The following is a 25,175-nucleotide window of genomic DNA, read 5'->3' on the forward strand; positions in this document are numbered from 1 at the left end:
CTTGACTTATGATATTTTCAACCTAAGATAAGATTATTGGAACATACAGGAGTATCTGTCTAGAGTAAGAACTGAATGTATTTTTCTCTAACCTCATAAGCAACAGTGCACAATGGAAATGTAGTATGCAAATAGAGACATGGAGATTGAGATATTTGTTCTCTCTGCCATGGCCTCAAATTCAGATTCTCAGAAAATAAATTATTTTTTCCACTCATATGTGCTTGCATATCCAAGATTCATTAGTTTTGATCAGCTGCTATTAACACCAGTATGCTGCTAGAACTTTGGTTGCTTTATATTCTCTCACAATTTTGTTAAATTAGAAAAAAACTCTAGAGTATCGTTGTGAGGCCATATTCATGAATTATTGCATATGTTGCTGGACCACTGTGAGCACTCAGAATTATTCTTATGATCAGGCTACTTTTATATAACTTCAAGTCTTTTATTAGCCAGCTAATGGTTGTGATAAATGAGAAATTGATTTGCATCATTATCTCAACTAAATGATGTGTTGGTATTTAATGCAACATTATAACATTGCTTTACAAAATTCATAAGGTTAATAGTGCCTTAGACAAGTTCAAAGAACTTCATACCCTCTCCCCAAGAAAGTTGTATTCTTTATTTTCCAGTCTCTCTTTTTTTTTTTATTGTGAAAATACCATACAGAGGAGTTACAATTACATGGGCAAGATAATGAGTACATTTCTTATCAAGCATTGTAGCCTCCTCCTTTGTTTCCCCTTCTTATTCCTTCCCATCTCTCCCCTCCCCCCCCCCCCCCACCAAAGTTGTAAAGTTCGTTTTTCGACATAACAACTTGTACATCTCATTGTTGCAATGGGTCCACCTATATCCCTATTTAAATGATTTGTTTTTTCCCTTCCCTTCCACAAATTATACCAACATCAAATACAGTGAAAGCAAGGGTTATACCGTGAGGGAGAGTTGTATTCTTCATTCACATATTAATGAGAATGCTAAGCTGAAACAGAGAACAGAATATTTTCCTTCTTTTGTGTTTATATAATTATGTATGCTGTGTCATCAAAAGTAAATGAGTACGAGAATCAATTGTGCATGATTTTTTTAGGGTAATCCAAGCTTTTTTTGGTCTTGTTTGCTGTACAAAGGGGTTTTGTTGTGTTTTAGATCTTAAAGCCCTCCAAAAGCCTGCATGCTAAGGGTTTGGCTACTAACCAAGGGGAAGAGGTGGGGCTTAGTAGAAGGAAGTGAAGTCAATGGGGGTGTGGCCTTAATAGAGATATTGGGACTCCCAACGTAGACACTGAAAACATTACAGGGTGGACTAAGAGAAACCCTAGGTCTCCATTGCACAGGCCGAAATTTTCTTAATAGAGACTCAGAAACACAACAAATCAAAGAAAGTTTGGACAAATGGGATTGCATGAAATTGCAGAGCTTATGCGTGGCGAAGGACATAGATGACAAGATCAATAGAAAGCCCACGGATTGGGAGAAGGTCTTCACTAGCCATCAAATGGACAAGGGTCTCATATCTAAAATATACCTGGAACTTAAAAAATTAAATCCAACAACAAATCTTCGAAGAAACAACTGCCCAAGAAATAAGTGGGCTAAGATTTAAAGAAAAACTTCTCTGAAGAGGAAAGAAGGATGGCCAATAGACACATGAAGAAATGCTCAACCTCCCTAGCCATAAAGGAAATGGAAATCAAAACAACATTGAGATACCACCTCACCCCAGTTAGAATGGCTATAATCAAGAACTCTAATAACAACAGATGCTGGAGGGGATATGGCCAGAAGGGAACCTTACTGCATTGTTGGTAAGAATGTAAACTTGTTCAACCACTTTGGAAAGCAGTATGGAGGTTCATCAAAAGACTCCACATAGAGCTCCCCTATGACCCAGCAATCCCACTTTTGAGCATTTACCCAAATGATCACAAACAAGACCACACTAAAGCTACCAGCACGACTATGTTTATTGCAGCACTATTTACTATATCTAAGATATGGAACCAACCCAGATGCCCTTCAGTAGATGAATGGATCAAGAAAATGTGGTATATATACACAATGGAATTCTATGCCTCCATCAGAAAGAATGACATTGCCCCATTTGTTAGGAAATGGAAAGACTTGAAAAAATTATGTTAAGTAAGCCAGGCCCAAAGAAACATAGGTCCCATAGTTTCCCTTATTTTGTAATAACTAGTATATGTCTGAGTCAAGCAAAAAAGGTCAGATAAGTTGATGTTAGGGAAATGAACCCTAAGATATGTATTCAAATGTTTTTTTCTTTCATGCGATTGTTTCTAGCACATTTATAAGATTATTTCTTTGTTGCTTTGTATGTCCCTCCCCCAGGGTATAACCCCTGCTCTCACTGTGTTTGATGTCGGTATAATTTGTGGAGGGGAAGGGAAAAAAACAAATAGTTTAAATAGGGATACAGGTGAACTCATTGCAACAATGAGATGTACAAGTCGTTATGTCATTTGGGGGGGGGGGGGGGAGGATGGGAAGGGATAGGAAGGGGAAACAAAGGAGGAGGCTACAATGCTTGATAAGAAATGTACTCATTATCTTGCCCATGTAATTGTAACCCCTCTGTACAGTATTTTCACAATAAAAAAAAAAGATATTGGGACTCTTTTTCTTCCTCTACTATAATATTAGCAAGATCTTGTGCCATCTCACCATGGTGTGCTGTGCTGCCTCAGGCTCTAAAGCAACTACAATGATCAACTATGGACTGGAACCCCTAAAGACATGAGCCCAAATAAGTCCTTCATTCTTAGAAGTGGTTTGTTACAGTTACTGTGTCATAATGCCAAAAAGATGACCAACATAAGCTTTTCTTGGTCTTCTGACACTGCTCTAAGTGAACACCAAAGTCTGGATAATTTATGAAGAGTAAATATTTATTTTTTCACAATTCTAGAGACTTGATTTTCTTTGGCCCCAAAATGACACCTTTTGTTTCATATTGCAAAAGGAACAAATGCTTCGTTCTCATATGGTAGAAGATAGAACACCAATATGGTGGGAGCCCCCATGGTCTAAATCATCTCTTCAGTTTTCTACTTTTTAATACCACCTGTTCAATTTTAATACCAGAATTCTGGAGGGGACACATTCAAACCACTGCAGAGCTCCTGCCATGGAGGAATATGTCTTACAAATGTCCCTGCCTACCTTTGACACTAACTTCAACAGCAGGAGGTTTGAAAGTCTAAATTACTGATCCCTATTCTGTGTGTTTACTGTCATAACTCATTTAGCTCACATTACCACAAAGGACAAAATTATAGAATACATGTTTCAAGAACATTATTTCATTTAATTAAAGTAAATAGAACTCAGTTCTAATATCAATTGCTTAATATAAAAAATGCAACAATGAGTCAAAGAAAGAGCATTTTCTATAGAAATGCAGTAATCAAAATTGGGACTGGACAGTAGTTCCAGATGCTGGTTCTTTTATTATACTTTCCCTTTTATTTACCAGGAAGAATCATCCACTCCTTAATGTCTACCATTCTACTTCCTTCTTAATTTTTGCCCTGAATTATTTATTATTATTGTTATTATTATTGTTACTAGTACTAGTACAACTATTGCTAGTGCTATAGGAAATCTCTTTCAATATTACTTTATTTTTAGATTGAATGCTAGTTGATTTTTTAATAAATAAAAACCAATCAGCATGGGGCAAATCTTTTTTAAAATTTTATTTTATTGTAAAAATGCTGTACAGAGGAGTTACAATTGCATGAAAAGCCAATCAGTATATTTCTTGTCGAGAATTGTTACCCCTCCCTTGTTGTTCTCCCACTAACCCTTCTCTCCTCCATCTCCCCTCACTCTTACTCCCCCCCACACACTCCCACCTGAAGTTGTAAAGTTAATTTCCAATATACTGTCTTGTGGGTATAATTATTGCAATCTGCCATCCTGTGTTCTTGTTTAAGAGTTTTGTTATTCCCCATCCCCCCTCCCCAAGTTTCAGGGTACCAAAATCAAATGCGGAGACAACAGGGGATATATCATAGGGGGAAGAACATACAAATACAAAGGAAACAAAAAAATCACATAGTACATTAAAAACAACAACAAAGAAAGACCTCTTGTGTTATATCTTGGAGTTCATTTCAATTAGCATCATCTTATATGGTCATATGTTCATAGTTTTTTAGTTTTTCTTTATTCTTGATTCAAAGGCTTCTTTTTTGGATCCATCTTTTAAAATGCAAAGACTATATATAAGAGACTTGGGAGGAATGGATTGTCTTGAAGCAAAAGATATTATGGTCATACTGAGACCACATTTCCTCATGACAAACATCGACAGGACCTGGCATCAAGAACAGATGACTCCATTACTTCTCGACATTGTCTATTTGCTTTCCACAACAGACTGCCTGCTTTGTTTTTAAATCCTTGCCACTACTCATAACATATGCTTGTGCATTAAATTTATATGTATTTAATATGTAAAGAGCAGAAGAATGCATAAAAGAGAGGAAGGCAGCCCCAAGTCTGCCTCTGATTACTTTCAATTTTTTTCTATGTATGATCTTAGATGATTTACTAGGTCAATTTTCTCATTCATAAAATGGGATAATATCCACAACCCAAGTATTTTATGAAGTTATTACAGTTATCAAAAGGATGCCCCTAAAGAATTTAGCATAAATCCTAGAAACAGTCAATGTTAGCTGAAAATGTTCTATATCATGAAAAATAAATGGTCTTCTAAGAGTTGGCCATGTATTTCTTTCCTGTATCAGGATCTTTGATTTTCTGTTTGAATGATCTGGGATAATTGCCAGTGGACATGCTGCTTCTGTCGCTCTGGGTGAGATGGCCTGGTCTTGAGCTTGTAGCATGATAATGAATAAATTAGGAAAAGCTGAAGCAAACATGTGGGTGGATATCCCATGCCAGAGCTTTGATTTGGATTCTTTGCAAAACAACAGAAATATTCATTATATGTTCAATCCTTTCAAAATTCAAAGAATAGTGCAGCTTCAAAAGAAGAACAGAAAGGCATTTCCCTGGAGGAAGTTGTTTTTTAACAAATTTAAAAGCAGCCTTTAGAAATTAAGGCATCATAGATGCTTCCTTCATTATTTTTCTGCTCATTATTTGGCACCATTATCTGTTTTGATCTCTTCCTACGAATATGCCAGTGTTAATTGCTACAAATGTGATCCTTGGGCCCAGCAACGGGTCTGCAGCTCAGGTAGAACATAGTAGATCAGTAAATAAATTTCTAATTTAGTGTATTTAATATGTTCTTCAGGAGCAGCAACAGAAGCTTGTGGGTGGGGTGGAAGGATCTTTGATTATAATCATAGATAGAAAATGCTTTCTTCTGACATTTTTCTTTCAGAAAGACTAAGCAAAATTGCAGTACAGTTTAACAGTACCCTCCTTAACTCACTGCAGGTTGCCATGGAAACAGGAATCTCGCCTCAACATGAAAGGCATTTAGGAAATCTGTTAGGCTTTAACATTAGCATGATCTAAGCATCCTTGGTTACCACTAACAAGTCTAGCATCTCTTTTGGAATACCATTAATGCTCATTAAATTTCTCTGCATGTAGTTTTGGGGATCTTCTTATCTTGTTGGAGATCTTTTTAGTGACCAGCTCATAAGAGAATATGCATTTTGTAGAACTACTTAGTTCATTGAGCACAAGAAGGGAGACTCACTCCGCTTGCACTGTTCTTTTCTATGATCCACATTTAGATTTTTAAAAGAGAAGATTGCAATGCCAATTAAGGAAATCTGCTAATGCTTAGAAGTTTCATTTATAATAAAATACTAAGGATATTTTGTTCTAAAAAACAGTTAATAGAAAACAGTATCTTTGATTATCTGCTTTTTTTGGGTCACTTTTAAGTTTCATATGTATGTTTCATTAGTTTTGTTTTTGCGTACTATTATGTGTATGTATATATTTGTGTATATGTGTGTGCATATATTTGTGTGTGTGTGTATGTTTGTGTGTGTGTACATGGGGTACTGGGATTTGAATAAGGACTTTGAACTTGCTAAGTAGGTACACTATCACTTGAGTCATGCCTATAGTTTTTTTTCTTAGTATTATTTTTTACATGGAGTCTCATTTTCTTCCCAGGTCAGCATAGACCATGATCCTCCTATTTATGCTTTCTACCGTGGCTAAGATGACAGGAGCAAGCCATCTTGTCAAAGTTTTCCAGTTAAAATAGGAGAAAAAAGTTCTCACTAACTTTTCTCCAGGGATAGCCTCAAGCTTCCATCCTCTACTCTCAGATTGCAAAGCTAGTCAGGCAAGCATACACCACGGCCTCTATCTATTTGTTGACCTGGGGTCTCACTGACTTTTCTCAGGCTGGCCTTGATCCATGATTCTCCTAACCTTGCCCTCCCAACTAGCTATTATTACAAGTATGAACCACAGCACCAGACTCTGAGTATTATATTTTTAGTGTTTGTTTTTTGAAGATACTTTACTTAGGAAACTTGCTGCTCTAAAATGTTACGTTTCTGTCAAAATCAGTTGGACTCAATTTCATTTTTGTTCCAAGAGCTATGAAAACTTTGATTAAAAAGCAATCAATTTTCTTTAAGCTGTTATAGTACTGGCTAAATCATTCTTTTATTCCACCAGTGAAGGAATGGAGGTGACCTTGTGGAAAAAAATGAGAGAAGACTTTTAATTATGTTTCAGACTATTCCAGGTTTTTATGTGAATTAAAATGTTGTTAATTTATCAAGTAATTCCCTTCGGAGGTTGAGCAATTTTCTTTGAATTGTCTGTGTATATTTTCATTACTGAAAAATTCCCTAATATCTCTCAATGCCTGCTTAAGGCATAGAGCAAGAAGCAAGTGGTAGTAAATGCATCATCTATGGAATCAGAGAGCTGAAGTTCAATTCTCAGCTCCATCATTACCAGGTGAGTGACACTCATTCAGGTACTTAATCTCCTGAAGCTGCTTTTCCTCATGAAGTTGTAATGAGGATTAAATTAGAAAATGCACATCCAGCACTCAGCCTTCTACTATATACATACTAGCCATTAGGTATACTCTGAATTGTTATATTACCATCATTATCATTAATTTTATAGCTTGGATAAATATGACAATGTCACTAAAGTTGATATTTCTCCTGAACCTAAATGAAATTTAGAAGAACTGCTAAACAGAAATATACTGGGTGTATTTTAGCTCTCCTTTTACTTTCCAAGCTTGTCATTCACCTTGGGGAAAAGTGGATTTTAAGTAAAATATCTTCCAAAGTTATGGAGTAGGGAAGAGGGCAAACATAAACAGGAAATTTAATTTTAGGGGTGGGATGTCAAATATAAGTAACCAACTAGCCATCTATGTTTGATGTGAATTATTATATGGGTATAAGTCAGGCATTTTCTGTCTTCTCTGACTTTTGGACAGTCAATTATTCTATAATAAATTACATATCATAAATAACTCTGGATTACCTATGACTACTCTGATCCGTTTATCATTTTGTTAAAACATAAATGTGCACATAGATTATAGTTCTTCCAAACCCACAGAGTGGACCAAAAGATAATAAAAGAATAGTAAATCAGAGGGAGATAAAAATTTGTTTTCACTAATGGCTTTAGTAATTAGAAAATTAGGAATATGTCTTAAGAAAATGGGATCTTTAAAGCTTTGCCTCATTACTTACCAAATTTAAACACAACACTGGGAAAGAGCAGTTATTCTTATCAGGACATTTATAACATGAAAACAGTGTATGTTCACAGAAGGCAGGCAGTTTCCAAGGGCACAGGGAGAGAGAGTCATATGTATATCCAGATTTGCTCTGGATAACAAACCAGGAACATATAGTTTTTTTTTGGATGAAGGAATATAACAAAATGAAAGAAAGTAGAGGAGTCAATATATCCATTCAGTTTCTTATCTTCCAAATCATCAACCAGATACAAAGGTAAAGTATGACAGACATCTCATTCTGCTTTGTTTCTCTACCTCAACGCATTATAAATAAACAGCATCCATAACTTACAGGAGTTCATCCTAGATTTTCTTTTTCAGCTTTATAATAATGTAAAGATTTATCCATTCTGGGATATCCATTATTTCTTTCTGGGCTAATGATGTGTGATACCATACTTGGCAGATACTGAGTAGCATCAGTGACCAGCAGCTCCCACTAGCCATGCAGTTCTCCTGGTGCTGCTACTTCAGTGAATGGTAAGCTATAGTGCTAAGCTATAGTGCTCAGTGTGGTAGACAGATTAAATGCACTTGCACACCCATGCTCCTTGCTGCACTATTCACCATAGCCAATTTATAGAAACAGCCTAGATGCCCTTCAGTGGACAAATGGATCAAGAAAACTTGATACACACACACACACACACACACACACACACACACAAAATGGAATTTTACTCATCTATCAGGAAGAATGATATTAATGATATTATGTTGTTTTCAGGGAAATGACTGGACCTGGGGAAAATCCTGTTAAATACAATTAGTCAGGCTCAGAGAGATAAAGCACATGTATTTTCTCTCATATCTCTCATATTAGATCTAAATTACAAATATGTTTGTGTGTTAACCAATGTATGGTATATGCAGGGAAGGACTCAAAAGTTGTAAAAAAAACTTTTTTGAACAAGTAACATAATTTTACAAAATGAAAGACAGGAAGCGGGAATGTGTGTTGTTGGGTTAAGACAGGTAAAGATGGGGGACAGATGAATGGAGAAGAAGGTGGGTGAGCACAGTCATAATATTCAGCCTATATGTGTGAAAATGGACCTAGGTAAATTGAGGAGATGGGTGGGGTTAGGACAGTTGGAGAGAATGATGAAAGGTGACCTTGATCAAGTCTGCATTGTTCTCACAAGCTGATATGTGGAATTGAAACTTCTTTATACAAAACTACTTGTGAATAATTTTATGAGCATGTTTTTGTAAACGAATTCATTGCTATTAAAGATAAAATTTTTCTAAAAGTGACAAAACGGCACTTGTGCATCAGGTAGTTTCCATGTATGAAGTGCCTATCAGCATGTAACACCATCAAAATTGAGGAGCATCTGTGATAATTTGTTAACCTGCTTACACAATGTAATTGTGTTTTCTATAGTTCTGAAAAACAGAATCCTGAGGTGCTTTTGGGTTCTTTTGTGGTCTTTCTTCTAGGCTTGCAAATATCTTCCTTTTCCCTGGGTTCTCACAGTCATTCCACTGTGTGCTCCCAATCTCTGGTGTCCAAATGTCCTCTTGTTAGTAGGACACCAGTCCAATTAGATTAGAATGTATCCTGATGGCGTTATCATGTTAATGGATAATTGACCATACCTTTACAGGTTATATTCCCAAATACAAATTCTGAGATACTTAAGGGTCAATGTTTTAATGTGAATTTTGAGGAGACTAGTCTATAAAAAATGTCTTTTCTCAACTTCATAGTTATTTTTAAAAGATTTTGCATTGAACTAACAGGTCATTAATTTATTTTCTTCATTGGAAATAAAATTTTGCTTCTCAGATCCCTTCTATAGAAGCGACTGAGGAAACATTGCGAAGGTACCTTTTCGATGAATGGCAAACTTTCAGCCCAGAGCTTATTACCTCAATGATATAGGCAAACAAAATGAAAAATTTTAAAGTTCATCTTAAAATGACTATTGACTGCACAGTTTCTTGATAGACATATTAAACTCTAGCAACTTCAGAATGTTTCAAAGTGGTGAATTATTTCCCAAATGCCAATAAAAAAAAGATAGAAAATTTGTTTCTTAATGGAAAGGATTACATTTATCAAAGTTTTGTTTTGCTATATTTCTATGTGATATGGGGCTCAAGAAATCCCATGAAAGTAATTTATTCCTGGAAAAAAGTTTGTTTTAATAAAGCTAACACTGTTAGAAAATAAGAATAAAGATAAAGCTTGCTACATTTGGAACAGAAAGACCCTGAATAAAATGAACCTAAGTGATATTATAAACCATCATTGTTTGTTCTTTTATAGGTCTCTGATGGTGTAGACACCAAAAATTCCATAAATGCTTATTAATTAGGTTATCTGATGCACTGCACCTTAAAATATCACCTTGGTATTCAATCTAATGTCTTCATATCTTGCAATGTGACTGTGGAACAGTGAGAAACAAATAGAAATTTCTTCAGAAATTCCCTGATCTATTGGCTCTACCTCTATGTGTTTATCCTTAAATATGACATATATAAAAGGAAAGTCAAGACCTTGCTTTTCCCCAAACTTTTGAGTGCATTTTTCTCCCTAGTTATGTAATAAAAATGCAATAAAGAAAACACACACAACTATAGTATTGTGTTTATATTATTAAATATCAAATACAAAGAGGAATCGAATCTTAAGTTAATGCCAGGCAGTGATACTACCCTTTAAAATCCATTGTTTTGATGGGTGCAATGGTGCATGCTTGTAGTCTCAGATACTCAGGAGACTAGAATGGAAGGATGGTAAGTTTGAGACTAATCTGAAAAGACAACGAAAGGAAAGAACCAAGAGTAAGACTCATTAGTTAAGCACTTGACTAACTTTGCACATTCCAGTATATATATATATATATATACTGGAATATATATGTATATGTGTGTGTGTGTATGTGTGTGCATGTGTGTGTGTGTGTGTGTGTGTGTGTGTGTGTGTGTTTCAGTGCCAATAATGTGGCTTAAATTCTGGTCCTGAGCTTTGTTTCTGAGCTTTTTTGGGAGATAAGTTTCAAACCTGGACTGATTTTACAATCCTCAGATCTCAGCTCCCTGAGTAGCTAGGATTGCAAGTTTGAGCCACTTACACCCATATATGTTCTTGTGAATGTTTTGCTTTGCTGAGGATTGCAGAAAGAGCAAAATAAATGTGAACTGAGCCATGGTATTCAGCTCTGTAGTGTCTACATTCTAACTGGAAAAACTAGACATTAGCAACTATGTAGTAGCTCTGATACTTTCATGAAGAGAAATAGAGGAAGAAAATGCTGTGTATGAATTTTCCTTGATTGAAAGTTTCTCATGGAAGATCTATGAATCTGGGCTTTGAAAAAAGAAAAAAATGTAGGAAACATTTTCTAAAAACTTAAGAGGACACTTTGGAGAAGGTCAACTTTAGCATATATATATATATATATATATATATATATATATAGAGAGAGAGAGAGAGAGAGAGAGAGAGAGAGAGAGAGAGAGAGAGAGGCACAAAGTTAATGGAAGTTTGAATTTAAAAAGCAATTTTCAAAGGAGGAGATGAGTGATATTTTTGAGAAGTGGGAGTAATAAAATATGAGTTTGACTTCTGAAAGACAGTTCTGTCAGCATGTGGAGTCTGGCTAGAAAGCTCACAGGTGCATAGCTTTCCTATGAGAACATCGGCTGAACAGTCTTAGGTTTTCAAGGGAAAAATGGCACTTTCCAAGTTAAATTATTGTTTTAAATACTCAGTAACTTAGAAGAGGTGACATTCTACATATTCTATCACAAGTAGAAAAATTTTAATTTGTTTTATTGGCCAAAAATATCTAATTCTGCCCATCCTCCTCCCTGTCACTGATACATTTTTATCTTAACTTTATGGCAACCTGTTAACTTTATCACCTTCTCCTATTTTCCTGCCAGATTGTGAAAAAGTCGTACCCTAAAATTAAGTAGTCAATAAGTTAGGCTAATTGCCTCTACTTCATAAAATCTTTCTCTCATTTTTGTTTAAATCCATTACTAACTACTAACATCTCTTGTCCCATCACATTGGTCATTATGTCACTAGCCAATAAGACATTAAAACTGCAGAGAAAGATGGGGTCAAAGCCATTCTGAGATGCTTTAAAGGACTCAGCAAGGATCTCAGGCAGACTGTACTATTGGGCTAATGGGCCAGAGCAGCAGTTTTAGCTTCACCCTAAATATATGAATAAATTTACAATTTTTAAATTGATTGTTACTGAAATAAACTATAATACTAGAATCTGCACATGAGTTGCCAAATCTAGTTTAAGTTTTTAAATTGATCTTCACCCAATAACATCTTTAAAATAGACATCTTTAAAATATCTAGACTCCATAGTGTCTTGACTACGTTATATCCAAAGGCCATATGACATCTATATTTCCAAGTCTCACAAGTATCTGAAAATTATATGTCCAAACATAACTCCTCATGCTACCTCTAACAGCTGCCTTTCCTGCTTGGTTCCATTGAGACAATTCTTAACCTGTCTGAGCTCACGTCACACTTAGGGATCATGCAGTACTCCTCCCTTATTGTCACATTTTTAAATACAATCTTTCTTCAAGTCCAGTTAACTCTACTTTTAAAATAAAAGTCTAAGTTTTTTCTACTACCTTCACTATGCCTTTCAACTAAGAAGCTTCTGGATGGCTGCACAATCCTTCCAATAATGCCCTTGCCTTCACTGTGTTTCTCTACATTTCATTTTCAATATAGCAGCACAGGAGTCAAAATTTTACACATATGTTTCACATCATATTCTGAAGGCTCAAAACTCCAACAGCTCCTTATTACCTTGCCTTTGTAAACAAAACAAATCTCACTTCTTTCTTAGGTCTACATCTGGGACCCTTCATCCTCTAGCAAACATCTGGAAAACTAAATAGAAGACACATTTGCTCCCTCCTTGCAGGCAGATTCAAACCATACACCAGCCTTCCCACATAGTAACCCTCATCTCACTTCCAACAGAACAGACATCACAACATCTTTTTGTTTTCTTCAACCAAACCATCCGAGAACCAGCTTGAGGAACTAGTCTTGGTTTCCTAAAAAATCTTGTATTTGCAAACCCTTTTGGTGTGTGTGTGTGTGTGTGTGTGTGTGTGTGTGTGTGTGTGTGTGTGTGTGTGTGTGTGTGTGTGAACCAGTCTTGATATCAGTCTTGATATCCATAGCAAATTTCTATTGGTATCCATCCAGCTTCTGCATCGTGACTAAGAATGACTGGGTGAAGGAATGAATGATTGTTTCTGTGCGTTTCCTGCCTAAAACTATTCCATGAAAAGCTACTATCTTACGCATCATTTCTTTTAACATGTTCTTTGTATATTGGTTTTCTCATGAGCTCTGCAGAAGCTGTGTAGTGTTGTCTCTCTTCCTTCCCTCTGGCTCTGGGGTTGGGCTTGCCTCATTCACTTTTGGAAGTTCAGGTACCTCTTACTCTAGTTTCTGCACATTGTCATAATTAGTGCATACACATTTAGGACAAGGGTTTCTTCCTTCTCTGAAAGTTCTCTTTGTATTATTGAATACAGAGTATTAATACACTGGAATATCTTGAGAAAAAAGGGGGTCTTCTATTTATCAACCTGCTTAAGAACAATTTATCTCTCTAATGGGAATTTGATAAGCATCTATTTATCTCTGTCAAATTTTCAGGCTTTTGAGAAATTAGTTTCAACTAGTATCACACTACGGTCAGAAAACACATTATCTCACTTTACTTCAATATTTAAGTAAGCCTTCTTAGTTCTCTTGAGGATAACTTCACATGTTTACCTTCAGGCATAGATACTAGATCCAGGTTCTGTAATCACATCACACCTAAGTATATGATTTCAGGATCATGGGTTTTTTTTTTTTATTGTGAAAATACTGTACAGAGGGGTTATAATTACATGGGCAAGATAATGAGTACATTTCTTATCAAGCATTGTAGCCTCCTCCTTTGTTTCTCTTCCCATCCCTTCCCATCCTCCCCCCCGCACCCCCTCTCAATCCTCCCTGCACCACCCCCCTCACCAAAGTTGTAAAGTTCGTTTTTGACATAACGACTTGTACATCTCATTGTTGCAATGGGTCCACCTGTATCCCTATTTAAACGATTTGTTTTTCCCCTTATTTGCAATATCTAGTATGTCTGAGTCAAGCAGGATCATGTTTTTATTGGTGCTGTTTCTAGGGCTTGAACTCAGAGCCTGGACACTGTCCCTGGGCTTTTTTGTCAAGGTTAGCATTTTACCACTTGAATCACAGCTCCACTTCTGACTTTTTTTCTGGTTAAGTGGAGATAAGAGTCTCACACATTTATCTTGCCCATGTAATTGTAACCCCTCTGTACAGTATGTTCACAAAAAATATAAATTAAAATTAAAAAAAAGAGTCTCACACACTTTCCTTCCAGGGCTGGCTTTGAAACAAGATAATCAGATCTCAACCTGAATAGCTAGATTACAAGCATGAGTCCATTGATGCCCAGCTTGATTATGTTCTTTTTCTTTTTTATGTTTTTTATTGTAAAAAATATTATACAGAGGGGTTACAATTACATGAGTAAAGTAATGAGTACATTTCCTATCCAGCATTGTTACCTCTTCCTTTGTTTTTCCCTTACCATCCCTTCCCTCTCCAACTCCCCCTTCCCCTCCCCCCAAGAAGTAAAGTTCATTTTCCGCATATTGTCTTGTACATGTCAAAGGTCAAACTGTATCCTTGTTTCAGCATTTTGTTATTTCCTTTCCCTTCCTCAAATTAGAAAAATGTATATATAAGATGCAGGGCCCCGATGTCAAATACAGTGAAAACAGTGGTTATACTGTGGGGGAAGAACATAATCTTGATTATGTTTTATTTCTAAACCAACTCCCAGAATTAGACTACCTCCACATTTCATGGCCTAACTTCCTTGCAGTACAAGTATATGATCCCCAGAAAAATGTCTCTATATTTATAATGAGCATCTATTCCCATACCATGTATTTATTCTTTCACCTACAAAATAATCACTTCTGTTTTTGATTTGCTGCTCAGTGCTTTCCTATTACTTCAGGGCCTACTTGCTCTCCTATGTCTTTCCTTTCCTTGTGATTAGTGATCTGAATATTATTTATAGATGAACAAGTCTGCTGGAATCCTCATTCCATTGTATAATGCATGGCTGACTTCCATACATTATGTGGTTAACTCTTTTAAGACTTTGAAACTTCCCTCTCAGAATGGTTCTACCAGGTCATTGCAGCCCACTGAAATGAACTCAATAGATGGTATCTGTTTATTATTCTAGTATTATTGTCAACCCCAATAGCTTGTCAAAACATCTTTATCAGTTTTACTCGGTATGTGATTGGTTAGGAAATGATAAAAGAATGCTCTATAGCAAGATACTTCAGCCAGGTTTTACCCCAGGGCTGGATCACGACCACGTGCTCTGCTTCATTGGCCTAGAAACAAACTTTGATTGATGCTTTCTGAATGTAGAAGTCTAAGATTCATACTAACTGGGGTGACAAGGGATTGAGGCACAGACCATGATGTTTCTCTATTGCTAGATAAAATAAGGAAACCATACCAATGGGTAGATAATTTGGGTTTGATTTGCATGTTCTGTTCTGATAACAGCTGTGTGGGAAACTATAAATCATGAGTTCTATATCATCACAGGGAACCAAAACAGCTGGAATCAAAGACCTCTGATATTGTGCAAAACCATTTCCATTGTAGGGGCAAAACTGTCACTGAGATACTTAGGCTTTTCCTTGCATGGCTTTCTGTTCTTGTTTTTGTTATAGGCTTTTACTATCTACAACACTTTTTTTTTCTGAGACAATAGCTGTAGAAGAATAACTTCCTCATAGTAGTTCCTATAATTCTTTCAATGCTTTAATATAATAATAATATTATTATTAATATTAATAAAGCATTGCAACTTCCTAGTAAACTAAGATGTTCCAGGCACTGTCCTAAGTAACTCAATTATTCTTGGAGAAATCTTATGACATAGGGTTTTTATTACAAGCTCCTTTAAAAAAACATGCTAAGAAGTGTACATTATTTACAAACAATTTATATTTTGTTTTTCTGGTGATACTGGGGCTTGAACTCAAGGTCTTATGCTTGTTTGGTAGGTGTTCCAGCACTTGAACCATGATACCAACCATTTTTCCTAGGGTTGTTTTCAGGTAGGGCATTGTAATTTCTGCCTGGAGATAGCTGGGATCCCAGATGTGCACTACCACATCTGGGTTATTGATTGAGATTGATCCTCACTAACAGTTTGCCTGATCTGGCCTCACATCAAAATCCTCCAGATTGTTGCTTTCCTAGGTAACTGGGCTAAGAGGCATGCAACACCTCCACCCTCAAGTCTGTAACATCTTTTTATCATTATAAAAATAAACCTGAACTATCTGTCATTTACCCTAAGAAATAGAACATACAGTTTCTTACTCCCCTACTGTAACTTAAATGAACATTATCTTAAGTATTTTCTTAGTATCTACCTTTCCTTCCTATTGGCTTATCAGATTGATGGTTTTAAGTTTTTACAATTTATTGTAAATATTGTTTTTATGTTTGTAACACAAGTGATATTTCCCTCAGTTTATGTTATTTCTTCTCACTCCCTCTATCTAATTTTTTAATTTTTTTATTGATAAAATGATGTACAGAGAGGCTATAGTTACATAAGTAAGGTAATAAGTATATGTCTTGTCAAATTTGTTACCCCTTCCCGCACTTTTCTCGTACTTTCCCTCCCCCTGACTCTCCCCACCTCCAAGTTGTACAGATCATTTCCAACATATCGTCTTGTGTATATCACTGTTGCATTTATTCTTTGTCTTACGATTCTGTTGTTCTTCTTCCTTTCCCTAATTCAAGTAAACGTATATACAATAGCAGGGTACCAAAATCAAATATAGTGACACAGGAGATATACTATAGAGGGAAGAACATACAAAAGAGACCAAAAAATCTTATATTACCTTAAAAACAACAATAAAGAATAACCTCTTGTGTCCATGTCTTGGAGTTCATTTCACTTAGCATCATCATATATGGTCATATGTATATAGCTATTGAAAAATTCTGCTCGTCTGCTAAGATTAATTATTGCAAATAAGGAGAACCATGGGTTCTACTCTGTGTGTGTATGTATGTATGTGTATGCGTGCATGCATGCATGTGCATGTATATAACATTTTCTTGATTCATTCATCTACTGAGGGCATCTGGGTATTCCATATCTTATCTCTGGTGAATGATGTTGCAATAAATATAGTTGTGCTGGTAGCTTTAATATGGCCTTGTTTGTGATCATCTGGGTAAATACCTAGAAGTGGAATTTCTGGGTCATAGGGAAGTTCTATGTGGAGTCTTTTGAGGAACTTCCATACTGCTTTCCAGAGTGGTTGAACAAGTTTACACTCCTACCAACAAAGCAGTAGTGTTCCCTTTTGGCCACATCCCCTCTAGCAACTGTTGATACTAGATTTCTTGATTATAGCCAGTCTAACCAGGATGAGGTGGAATCTCAATGTTGTTTTGATTTGTATTTCTTTTATGGCCAGAGATGTTGAGCATTTCTTTATGTGTCTATTGTCCATTTTTATTTCCTCTTCAGAGAAGTCTCTCTTCAAGTCTTTAACCCACTTATTAATGGGATGGTTGTTTCTTTGGGGATTTGTTTTTGAGGAATTTAATTTTTTGAATTCTAAGTAGCAGAAAGAACAGTGATGGAGGGTTATCAATACCAACTTCAAACTCTACTACAAAGCCATAGTAATCAAAACTGCTTGGTACTGCCACAAGAACAGACCTGAGGACCAATGGAATAGAACTGATGACTCAGAAATGAACCCACAGACCTACAGCCACCCAATCTTCAAGAAGGGAGCCAAAAAATAGGGAGAAAGAAAGACAGCTTCTTCACTAAATAGTTGTGAAAAATTGATTAAACACCTGTAGAAAACTAAAACTAGGTTCTTATATATCACCTTGAACCAGAATCAACTCCAAATGGATCAATGACTTCGAGGTAAAAGCAGACAACCTGAAAACATTACAGGAAGGAATAGGATAAACTCTAGGGCTCCTTGGCACAGGGCAAAATTTCTTAATACAGACCCAGAAACACGACAAATCAAAGAAAATTTGAACAAATGGGATTGCCTTTGTCTATTTTGATTAATTCTGATACATTCCCATTTATCAATTTCCATCTTAAAGATTTAAAATTTATTTATTGTTGGAAATAATCATGCTCAATCCTGAAATCGTATTATTTTATATTGCTTTTATTTCTATTGGCGTTGTAGATTCACCACCTTGACATAATTTTTGCAAAGGGTGACAGTGTGCATAATCACCGACAACTTGCAGATGATAAGTTGAGGTAAGGTGATTGCTACAGCCAAATTTCACAGGAGATAAATTGTCAGGCTAGAATTTGTACTGGTTCTGGAACAGGCACTCTTCTTACAGTATCCTCTGGAGTATAATGTTGGCAACTATACTGATGTGGAAACTAAGGCAGAGGTGGATTAGCTATTTATGGAAAGGTTGCACAATCAGTAAAAGCTACGAATAGTTTTCAGATTTCAGCATGCCTTCCACTGGAGTTGTCTCTCCATTTGTATGTTATTGACCTTTTGGATCCCATTCTAGTTCTAATACTCCATGCCAAGCTCTGCTCTCCCTGCCTTAAGAATCATGTTCATCATCAATGATTTCTGCAGAGGGCTGGTTTTAGCCATTGCCATTCTATTTAACCCACAAAGTGAACATTCATCTCCAATTTAACTTGAGATTTACTTACCTAATCTTTCTTGGAATTCTTTAAATACCCTTATTTCTTTGTCTAAATTTCTGTATAATTTTCATCTCATAGAACTCCATCTGCTGACCTTCTAATATTCTTCACTCAAATGTTATTTATAGAAGATCATCTTACTTTCAGCTTCATATTACCTCTTTTTCAGTGATTGTAATTAACATTTCAAGGATTCCTTTGATCTTCCTTCTTTCCTCCTCCTTGGGTTCAGTGCTTTTCTCATTTAATTTACACTCAGCTAGTTCTATACATGTTAAGGATAATAACTGACTTTATCCTGTCATGCCTTGCAAGGGCATAGATAAAAGTAAACTTTTTGATGAAACTTAGCTACTATCTCTGAGTTTTGAATATTAGTTACAAGTGTTAGTTTTCTGGAGTCTATGCTGCATTTCACTGAAGCAAGTATACGTCACTCTTGGCTAGCTTGTGATGCAGCTTAGATTTCTTTGTAGATGGTTCCTAAATTTAGAGTAAATCATCTACAGGTGATAGGAATGCATATGCTCTTTCAGTTTTGCTTCTGCATCTATTCTAGCTCAAAATATCATTTTCCCTATTGTCATATTGTGAAATTCTGCTTCTCATTCAAAGTTCAATTTAGGCAGGTAACGCTGCTCTCTGAACCCAAATGTACAGCCCCAAACCGATGATGCCTCACTTGTTAGGCTCAGCCTTGCAGGACTTTAGTGTTCCACAAAAAGAGTCCCAAGTTCTTCAAGGGAAAGAATCCCAGAAGCTAATTTTTTAGATAAATTACAACTCTAATAATTTTATTTTATATTTTAATACTTCAACAAAGAATTTCATAGGTCTGCTGTAACATCTTTGGAGGTGTGTATTGAGCTGATATGAATGATATGATTCACTGGGCTGAGTCATCATTTCTTCATACAATTATTTAGGATGATCTGATCTACAGATGCAATTATGTCATTTGGGAAAGAAAATAACATGACTATAACATGGGTCGTGTCTCATAGATGGAGGCTGAAAGGTAAAAAAATAGAAAAGAGGGCATCAGATGTGATGGAAATGCTCATGCTTGAGAGGCAATGCAAAATGCTTGTCACCAGCTGTGGCAATTACTAGCTTTCCACTTTTACATATACCTCCTAACTTGATTGTGCCTAAGTGTTTCCATTTGCAAAACTAAGAGAGTAAATTCTCACTCTTAAGAAAACTGTTACGATATAAAGATGATAAATGTTTATTAATAAATGAGAACTTATTTATCGCAGCGTGATATACTATATGTAGATAATAAGTGAGTAGCCATGATTGTTTTAAACCTATGGACTGGAAAATTAATTAGTAATAAATATCAATAAAGTAATATTTATTGTCTATAAGGTGCTAGAGCTATCTACCTAATCCATACTTGCTCTTGTATATATCACTGTAAAGAGCGATACTTTCAAGATTCCTTCCAAATTTATAGATAGGAGAATGAGAAAATAGATCAAATTTGTAGAATGGGTATTACCATATTCTTATTGGATGTTTCACATAAATTATCTCATTCAGTGGTCACAATGTTCATATGGATAAATGGACACTATTATCCTCTTTTTCCAGACATAGAAACATTGAAAGATTTAGAAAAGTTGTGTCTTACAACTATGTGACATCCCTAATAACATAATCTAAAAATGATTGATTATACCTCAAAAAAAGTGCACATTTGAATGTGTGAGTATATGTGTAAAGAACAGAGCGAGAGTCACTTTACCAGGAACCATGTTATTAAATAATGACTGAGCATCTGTCCTGATTAATGCCATTTCCAGTGTGATTATGGAACAGTGCCATTTTCTTGCTGAATCAAATGATACATAATGTACTATTAAACATTATAACAGCTGAAACCTAAAGTGTTCTTTGAAAACTTCCCATCTGATTTTTCAAAGAGCAGTGTGCATATGACTACTGGTCAATTAAAGAGTCATCTTTGCCCTCTCATATGAGTAGGTACTATTGAACCTCTTGAGTAGTGGTATAGAAGGACATTATTTTTAGATGGGTTATCTATTGCAACAGTAATTTTCATTATGTAATCTAAGTGACTTGATGCAAAGGGTATAATTAAGCATTGTTACAAATTTTGCTGGGCCTCCTGTGGGTAAGAAAACAATAGTCCCTTTGCTTCCTTTACTTTTAATTACTAGAACATTCTTGGATGAATTTTATGTTTCATATATGCTGTCGCTTCAATGTAGAATAGAAGAAATATGTAAAGTTGCTTTAATGAAGATCATCACTATATATTCTGACATGAATTGTTTCCTGCTCCTATATTTTTCATAAAGATTTTTGTTTATATTAGGAATCTTTATCATAAACATATAATAAAATATTATTGTTGTATAGAGATAGCTATTTAATATATTTTTACTATGCATTTGACTATAGATCGATAGAAAAAATATATAGCCATCTACAATATTCTTTTCAACAAACAAGCAACAAAATGATAAATAATGAGTAGGTTTTTTTTTTTTGGTCGGTCATGGGGCTTGAACTCTGGGCCTGGGGCACCGTCCCTCAGCTCTTTAGCTCAAGGCGGGCGCTCTACCACTTGAGCTACAGTGCCACTTCCGGTTTTCTGGTGGTTTATTGGAGATAGGAGTCTCATGGTCTCTACTGCCCAGGCTGGCTTTGAACCGTGATCCTCAGATCTCAGCCTCCTGAGTAGCTAGGATTACAGGCGTGAACCACCAGCGCCCGGCTATGAGTAGGTTTTAAAATATGAACACTATTACAATTGTTCTTAGAGCTAAAATAAAATAAAATATAATTCAGCTATTAATCAAAGATAAAACACTGTATGAAAAGGGCACGTATTTTCTCATTGGAAAAGGTAAGTTACTTTGTAAACTGCGCTAATCTCACTAGATGTCATAATTAGGCCTTGGTAAAAAGAATACTGAGGGAAGAAAAGAAAGTAAAGTGAAAGAAGGCAGGTCCTGGATCTGTTAGGCTGAGCTTAGTTGGCATGGAAATCCTAGCAGAATTTGGGCAAATGGCAATTATTGTGCTGGGGATCAATGAGGCAGAAGGAAATGTTAAATCTGGCCTAAGAAACTGTGTGGGTTGGCAGGCAGCTAATACGATCCAGTGGGTGGCAGTGTTCAGAGAAAGCAGCCATATATCACATAGTCCTTGACAGGAAATCAAGGATACACTAAGGAGAACAATCAGCTGGTAAGAACTGAACAGGCTTCATGGCAGTTTAGCCCAAAAGCAACCATTGTTTTACAGGCAGAGAAATGAAGGAACTTGCCTTCTGGAAATAAAGCATCAACATGGCTCTGATACTGGGGAAGAGAGAATACCGTGACACAGAAGCTACTTCAAACTATACATTAAGCCTATTGACTTCACAGTCACATCTAAAACCTATCACGTGATCGAGACGGGGCCCTTTTTTTACCTCTGACTTTGCCATGATTAACTAATAGAAAGAGGATGGCACAAAAGGACTCAGAAAGGCAGAGTCAGCTAAATTAGGCTGACATGAAACTGTTAGTGACTTATTAAGTAATATTAGAGAAGAGAAACAAGATTCAGAATATGAATCACCATTGATCCACTTTTAAATTAAAGGGATATCATTTGCCACTGATAGAATTATTTATTAGCAACTTCTCACTCTGAAAAACAAAATCTCCATAACCTAAGGTCCAAATTGGGCTTTTAAGGAACCAATAAGTACATGGGAAAAAATGGATACAAGAAACAAGCTGCCTTACAGAACAAAGACCAAGTCAACTTTCATTTCTGGGTTGTTTTCAGCATAACTGAATGTCCCCAAATGCTTCACAAAGCATTTAATTACATGTTCATAGCAGAGGAAATGCTGGCATTGCTGTGTGCCAGCCCCAGCCTACGTAGAATGGGGGATGTCAAGTAAACTTACTGACAGGAAAGGAGTTGCAGAAAGCTCATGCACAGCCTTTTCTCTTGGAAAACACGCCTTCTCATTTCATAGGGAATGGAGTGAGAAAATGTGTAAGAAAGCACTCACATTTCATGGAATGAGCTGACCAGTCCTCACTGTTCCCACCAGACAACTGAGGAGACAGGTCAATATTCAAAATGAGGCACTAAAAACTAGGACATACTTACAATCTAAGATTCCATTCAGGGCCTATGATACAACTAGAGGAGGGCTATAAGACAGCTGGAGCCATTTGTGCAGACACATACACAAACACACAGACACAAGAACCAAGGAGTGAATGTGAGAGGAAGGAAGGAGATCTTTTAAGGAAGGGGATCTTTTGAGATTGAGGACTTTTCAGTTAAAGAGATAGAGAACTGACATGGGCTGGGGTGTAAAAAATATAGTCCAGGAACATTTTAGATTTTGCTTTTGAAGCTGGCCTACATTTTTAACACACCCACTCTCTTTAGATCCACGGGTAACAAAGAGCTCCCACAAGCCCTTTCTCATCAGGCCTTTAGTACAGGAATGGTGTGACTGACCAGACCCTGAAATAGTTCCACTGTGAATATGGATGAGTCAAGGTCTGGAAGCCTGAAATTCTAAGGTTTATTGCTGGAGTTGCCTTTTATTTTAATATAGCAGGATTATGAAAAGTGTACAAGACATAGCAAGAATTCAGACCACATTATGCAAGAAGTTATATAGTACTGCAATAAATCCACACTTTATTTTGTTACAGTGAGCACTCACTAAAAGGTTTTAAGCACTGATAATAAAGTTATTAATTCATTTTATAGTAAACACGACTCAAGTATATGCTGTGTACCAGGCACTAAAACTAAATATAATAGTGTTCTATCTAAGAATTGTAAAGTTTAGTAGGCTAAGCCCCTTGTGTAAATAAAAAGTCAAGTGAGGCACTACTAGTGCCATAATAACATCATATTTTATGCCTATTGCTTACTTAAGAATAGCAAAGAGGGATAAAAGGTTGGGCAATTGAATCATCAGCATTGAAGGTAAGAGATTGGAAAATTCAGGTTAAATTGAAAAGATCAATTGAAAAGATCAATTGGAACTCATTAGGGGAAGAAGTACAGCAAGTACATTTTAGGTACAGAAATCGAAGCATGCACACCTAAATAAACAAACTCAGAGATGAGGTTGGAAACATCACCACACAAACAACCAATATACAGAATATTATAATGGAATATTTCTCATACCTTTATGCTAATAAGTTTGAGAATCTGGATGAAATAGAAGAATTTCTAGCAAATATTGATATGCCCAAACTAGTCAAACCAACTTAACAGACTCATATCAAGCATTGAAAGAAAAGCATAAATAAGAAATCTTCCATCCAAGAAAAGCCCAGAACCAGATGGGTTCACTGCTGAATTCTACAAGACCTTCAAAGCAGAACTCACACCAGTATTTCTCCAACTCTTCAATAAAATTGAAAAGGAAAGTTCACTACCAAACTCCATCTATAAAGCCATCATAACCCTCATCCCAAAACTAGGTAGGGACTCATCAAAGAAAGAAACCTATAGACCCATTCTTTGATGAACATTGATGCAAAACTTCTCAACAAAATTTTGGACAACTGACTTCCACAAGTCATCCAAAAACTCACACACCATGATCAAACAGGATTCATTTCAGGGATGCAAAGCTGGTTCAATATACACAAATCAATTAATGTAACACACCACATCAACAAGAGCAAGGATAAGAACCATATTATTATCTCAATAGATGCAGAAAAAGCATTTGACAAGGTTCAACATCCTTTTATGATGAAAGCTCTGGAGAAGCTAGGAATCCAGGGAACATTTCTCTATACAATAAAGGCCGTGTGGAGTTCCGGGAAGATGGCGGAGGAGAAGCTGGAATCTGAACAAGCTCTCGCATAGAAAGCAGTTTTAGAGTTCCAGTGAACAGTCCTAAGCCAGAGAATCACACCAAGTGTGCCATCACAGGACAGAGAGTTAGACAAGAGAGGGGAAGCCAAGACAAGGAGACACATCTGACCGCCTGCCAGCAGCCGCGGCGGCGGCGGCGGCAGGGTCGCAGCGGCTACCGCAGCCGCGGCCATACCTGAGCGCTCACACAGAGAGTCCGGGACGAAGGAGCCAGACGCAGAGGGCGAGAGGATTCTACTCAACACCAGCAAGAACCGACAAGGAGCGGACAACTTCATCCTGCACTTTGCAGACCAGAGACGACCCAGGATCCAAGACTCGGCGTGAGTAGCCCCACTTCCTCACTCCTTCTCAGGGAGCAGAGGAGGGAAGGCCACCCCTCCCCCCCAGCACCGGTGATCTCCATCTTGGATACCGACAAAGCTCAGAGGAGCTGCTAGCTCCAACTCAGGCCTTGGAATAAAACGAGTCATTTAACAGGTCACAAGAACTTAACGGCGAAGTGACCTGCCAGACTCAGCTCCATCCAGGGAAAAGTCACCCAGCTCAGGCACCAGCCATTGGAGTGGCTTTCCTCACTGGGTAACCAGAGCCAGAGGCTGCCCCTCCCTCTAGCAGCCTCCACAATCAATTGAAAAACAGAAACCCTGAGAATGGCTCCAGGGTGGGCTCTGTGAATTTTTCACAAAATAGCCCCA

This window comes from Dipodomys spectabilis, unplaced genomic scaffold (assembly GCF_019054845.1).
Source record: "Dipodomys spectabilis isolate Male_0828 unplaced genomic scaffold, ASM1905484v1 ptg000002l, whole genome shotgun sequence".
Lineage (NCBI taxonomy): Eukaryota > Metazoa > Chordata > Mammalia > Rodentia > Heteromyidae > Dipodomys > Dipodomys spectabilis.